The sequence below is a fragment of the Tamandua tetradactyla genome, chromosome 7, assembly GCF_023851605.1.
Source record: "Tamandua tetradactyla isolate mTamTet1 chromosome 7, mTamTet1.pri, whole genome shotgun sequence".
Lineage (NCBI taxonomy): Eukaryota > Metazoa > Chordata > Mammalia > Pilosa > Myrmecophagidae > Tamandua > Tamandua tetradactyla.
The window spans coordinates 4833399-4839469 of record NC_135333.1 but is presented as its reverse complement, the minus strand read 5'-3'; positions in this window follow the sequence as shown (position 1 = coordinate 4839469).

The window sequence follows — 6071 nt, the reverse complement described above, 5'->3', positions numbered from 1 at the left end:
CTGCAGTCCATCCATTTTTAATCAGAAGGAAGCCTGAATGAATGTCACAAGACACTTTGGTGCCACTTTGATACTCCTAGAAAGTCAGCCACCATCAAGCACCAACAATGTGCAGGGCAGAAGGGAGAGAAAACACATCGCCCACCCAATAGGCTGACAATCAAATGTCTGATGTGTTCTCCCAGATGTTGTCAATTCGGTTTAAATTGTACAAGAGAATAAATACACTCTACCATCTCCAGCTCTTCTCCCCCCTCCTCTTGCTTTGATGATGGACGAAACACTTCTTCTGATGACAAAAGAACAAGCCCTTCCAAGTTGGTGGAGCTGCCTGCGCAGGAAGGCCCCAGATGTGGACTACCTCGGGGCGCTGGGCTGGTGTCTATGACTGAGTAAACTAGGGATCCAGTTGCAGCCAAACCTTTCAAGGCCAGGCCTGGAACTGTTTGGTTTCATCCTGAACCCTTTCTAGCTGCACTAGGACACACCTCCATTTAGCCCCAGGCTGAAGACAATTCAGCTCTTTTGCTCAATGGCCTTTGAGAAATCTGCACTTTTCCATTGGGAAAGGGGAACAGCAGGAGCCTGCCTAGCCCTAGACATGCCAGGCAGTACCTAAATCCAGAGGGTTTGACTGGGCTCCTTCAAGCAGTAGGTAAACGCTGAGCCAGCTGGCATTGGCTGACCCTTCTGACTCCAACCAGATCTCTCTGTTCATCTTGGCTCTCACAAGGAGATGGGAAGCCTGAGGAACCAGAGGTTAAACAATTGCCTTCCTGAGGGTGAAATGCAGCCCAGAACCTGATTACCTGCATGAGCAGCTCTGTTTCTGCTGATTCCCTTCGTGGTTGTATGCTGCATACTGGTTCTTTATTTTTGCCTGGATGTTCCTCCCCAGAAGAAGAAATTAAGTCAAGGGGCCTGAGTTCTACAGACCCAGATTTAGGACTTATATGAAAACACTTCCACTGACTGAATTCTCAAAAGATACTATGGTCCCTTAGAGCCATGCTAGAGTCCTGTTAGCTCTTCCCCTGGGCCCAGCTCAATCTACTTAGCTGGGTATTATTCTCAGGCACCTGAAATAGGCAAGTGCTTGATATCAAGGGCGGTTCAAACTTCAGAGGGACAGGACGCAGCCTAATGTTTGATGCTGGGATTTATAATAATGGGCAGAGAAGAGTCTTTTGGGACCCTGGTGACTGCTTTGCCCACCATTTCTTAAGACGCCCTGTGGACGCTGGAGGACTGTGTCTGACTACATTCACACGCAGGAAAGACACTCCACTTCTCGCCCTTTCTCTAGCACACAGCACAGGCAGCTACAAGCTGCTGTCAATCTCTGTCGATGAGCTAGGAGGTGAGAAGCCAAGGAACACCCGTTTCGATCCCAAGTTTTCCCCAAGATCCCAGAACCTAGCATGCAGGGGGTAACTATACATCCTGGTTTGCCAAAAACAGACCTATTTAAGCCTATTCTCCCAGCATCATTTTTAATAATGCCCCCTTCGCTCTCAAAAGTGATAGTTGGACTTCATGTATAAGGAACATTACATTCATTCTAGCTGTATTTTTTCAAGATGTACAAAGAGTTGTTTTAAGGCTGGAGAAGTTAGGGATGAAAAGGGAAGTGACTAGTCCACGCTTTCCCGGTGAGTCAGTGGCAGGCCAATTTAAAGGAATCCAGGAGCCTTGACTAATTAGCTACTCACTCCCTGACACCGCCCTGTTAAAGGGAGCTGGACAGGGGTCGATCTGTCCACAACACATGGGTGCCAATGTGTGGGTAAAATACTCTGGGGAGAAGATTGGCAATAGAAAATAACGGGGGGGGGGGGGACCAAAACGAATTCCTTTAAGTATTTTGGTCATAGAGAATGCATATTTGCGCATACAACTGAAAATGACTGTAGAAGATTTACAAAATGACAAGGGCAAAACAATCTTGCTCAATGTGATTGACCCATAGAAGGAGCTCAATCGCTGTTGGTGGGTGGATGAATTGATGAGTTGTCGAGTGCCCACAGGGAAGAGGCAGGAATAATTGCGGGGAAATCACGGTGGCTGCGCGGAAGAAGCAGTAAACTCCCCCACTGCTGTCAGAGGCCGGGAGGTGGCGGAGGGCGTTCCGGCAGTGCACGGGTGGGGGGAACTTAGGCTACTGCCAACTCAGTGATAGTATTATTCAGTGAAGTGAACATTGAGCTATATTGAAAGAGGAAGTCTGATCAGATCTGGAGAAAGGGTGCAGGGCGATGCCGAATCCGGGCCCGTGAGCAGAGGAGAAATGGGGAATACGCAGGGGCCGGCCTGGAGCACAGGGGCCCGTGTGGGAGAGAACTCAGAAAGATGGAAGGAAAGGAACAAAGAACGCCTGCTCAGCATCCTCATCGGTTTGGCTTTATGGAAAAATGGTGAAACTCTTCCTTGCCAGCAGCGATTACAAAGGAAGGGAGTAGGAAAGAAACCACAGTGATTATTTCAGGACCCAAACAATGTTTTCCCCCCAACTAAACAAAGTCCGATTGACAAACGCAACATCGTACCTTAGGGACGCGGTGGCTTGTTGCTCCACCGAGGCCGCTTTCCCACAGGCGCCCGTCTGGGTCTCTAACAGCCAACTAGGGCCGCAGCAGGCTGGGAGCGCTGGCGCTCAGACCTTTTAAGACCCAAACAGTGGCAGTTCTCTTTTTGCCGGGGGGCATCGGTCCACCCCCTCCTCTAACGAATGACAGTTGCATCCTGGGGGGGGGGGGCACCTTTTGCCCTCACACCTGTGGCCGGTCCTCCCCTGCCCCCTCCCGAGTCACTTGGATCTCAGCTCTACGGACCGACCGCTTTAGAGCGCCCGGCTGTCCTTGCCGGACCTTTTCTGAAACGAAGTGGCGGAACTTCTGGCCCCTAAACGCGCTGGGGATGAGGGCTGCTGTAGTGTGTAAAAGGTGATTTTCCTCGGATGACACCAGGAGCCTAAGTGGTTTAATGTCAGTAAGGAAACAAAGGAATACTCCAGCTACAAGTCTTAACTCTGACTTCAAAGGGAAATCTCTTGAGGCTGCATTCTTAGGAAATATTGGTGATAGGGGTACTGGCTGGTCTTGCTGGTATTGGTTCTTTAGTGATTTGGCTAAATGAAGCCGATCATTCCAAGGCTGCCTTTTCTTTTCTTAATTTCTTTTTTTTTTTTTGACAAAAATATAGGAGTCATTCAACGTTCTTCAGCAAATTGCAGTGATTTAAGTGAATAAAAAAGTCAGTGGCCCCACCCACACTTTCCCCCGTCAGAAATAATCTAGCTGATGACAGAAAATACCAGCAGCCTGAAAAAAAATTCACTGTAACCGCTCAATTGCACATTGTGGGATCATATTTTCATTTACATGAAATTCTTATTCTCCACCATCTGATTTTTATTAACTACTGGATCTAAATCTGGGCAGGTCTTGTGCCTGTAGGCCCCTTTAATTAGCATGATATCTTAAATTGTTTTTAAATTGAGGTTGCCAGGCTTCTGTTTCTTATCTATGAAGCCAAAGGCCTTGAGGCCATTTGGGCAGCCCCACTTGGCTGAGATTTTAACCGCTGGTGCCACCTTCCTCCTTCTCCAGGGACCCTGCTGGGGAGAGGGGGCTCTTCTCTCCTCTGCGCTCTGCAGCAGTAGAGCTTCCTGGGAACGCTCACCCTCAGCTCTGCAGCCTCTTCTCCTGCCTCAGGTGGATCTCTGGATCCTTGACTGGCCCGGAGCACTGGTGAGGTCAGAGGGGACCCACCTGGCAGGTTGAAGGAACGGGTGCTGAGGCGTGTGGCAGGGAGGCTGTAGAAGCTTCTGCTCCCCACTCAGGGCCTTCTGAATTTCTGTGAGGATGTGGGAGAACCCAGATCCTGCTTCAGCTAGCAGTACCCTGACAAGGGCTGAGGGTGGGAGGGCTCTTTTTTTTTTTTTGGCCTCAGACAGGAATCAGGGGCTGGCTAACTAACTGTCTTTGCACTTTTCCAGTGTAGGGAGGAGGCACCCCTGGGATACCCCAGGCAGCAGGCTCTAATTCTGGGACACCGAGAAGAATGCTTTATAGTAGTTGGTGCAAATGTCAATGCTAATCACTCTTGTGGTCATTTATTGTATATGGGTGAGGTCTGAATTCCAGTGCCAGCATAACTTTTCCCAATGAGCCTAGATTAGGTAACTGTAAAAAAAAAAACAAACAACTATGATGCAAAGATATCTTCACCACAATTCCAGCTTTTATCACATCAATAGAGGGCTGGAGTGAACAATCTTGCCAGAGGCCCCCACCCCCCAGTGTCGAATGGATTAAAGACCTAGTGCAAAGTGCTTTGCACTTTCTTAAAAACCAGGGCCCTGTCTACAAAGAGTCCTACCGTTGTTCAACTTCAAAAAGACAAATGATTTCTTTTTAATTGCGTTTTGTTCACTGGTAGCTTTTTCTGAACACTCTCCAAATGCACTTTGAGAAAGCAACTTTCAGAGAAGCTCTGCCTAGTGCACTGAATCCAGAAAAGATATGCTGTGTCATGTCTTCCCATCAGCGGGTAAGAACTGCCAAGTAACACAGAGGTAATGATCAGATGAGGGCAGGGGGCAGCTCAGCTCAGCCCAGGACAGGCAGCACTTGTATCTGCTTGTAGTAAGGAGTTGCATGTGCCTTATTCTCAATTTATTTCTTCTCCCAAAATGAAACAGCTTCTAGCCTAATTCCGGGTCACTGTCATCATCTTCCCCAGAGTGATCAGCATTAGATAGAAACTCAGTGAGTGTAGCTTTGATGAAGGTAGTAAGAATTGCTTAAAATGGTGTAAAAAGGAATTATTCAACAAATGATGGTGCAACTACTGGTTTGCATTTGGAAAAATAAAGCAAACAAGCTGATTCTTATTTTACTCTCTACTCCCATTAAATTCCATATGAATCAAAATTTTAAAGGTGAAATTTAAAACCATAAGATTTGTAAACCATGAATGCATTTATTGATCTTTTACAGGGAAGACCTTTCTAGCATAGAAGCCATAGATAAAGAAGAAAATATATTAAGAGTGCCATAAAAATAATACCATAAAAACATACATACTTTTGAATAACAAAAATATATATTTTTAAAAGTGACAGAGAAAATATTTGCAACATGTATGAGAAATGCAAGGTTAATTTTCTTACATAACTTAAATATCAATAAAGAAAAAGCAGAGTAACCCAATTTTAAAACAGGGCAAAAAATGCAAGTGGGCAATTTACAAGAAAACTAAAACAAATGTCCAGTAACGTGAAAGGATACTCAAATTCACTCATATTAAAGATGCATATCCAAATGACACCAGGACACCATTTTTCACTTAATTGGCAAAGACTACAAAGCTTTATAATAATTAGTGCTTGTAAAGATGTAGTGCTTGTAAAGATGTGTGGAGACACAGGCGTTCACAAATACTATGGTGGGGACTGTCAATTGGTAGGCTTTTTGCCAATATTAGTAATCTTTTTGGAGAGCAATTTACCAATATCAATCATAATTTTAAATGCATGTGACCTATGGTCCAGGAATTCCATTGCTGGAATTTAGCTACAAATACATTTGCAAAATCATGCCAAGACTTACAGAAGGACAAAGATGCACATTACCACGTTGGTTTGTTTTCTTTTCTTTTCCTTTTTTGTATGCTGTTTTCGTCGGGGTCACATTTCATCCTTTTTCTATGTGACTATCCCATTACTGCAGCACCATTTTTTTTTTTTAAGTGCTTGGGTTAGGAATTGAACCCAAGTCTCCAGCCGCATTATTTTTAGTAGCCAAAAGGCTGGAAATTTACTTCAATGTTAATCACTGCAGACTGGGTTAGACAATAGAACTTATGAAGCTGTTAAAAAAAAAATTTCAAGTTAATTGATAGGCCCTGACATAGAGAATCACTGATTTGTTAGTAATTGGGGGAGGTGAGGGGGTGGGGGCAGGAAGCAAGGCTCGGGGCAAAATGTTTAGCAATATCTGTCAAAGTTTTTCATTATGTATCTCATTAACAAAAACTTTGAGACACATTCCTCAATACATTTATTTATT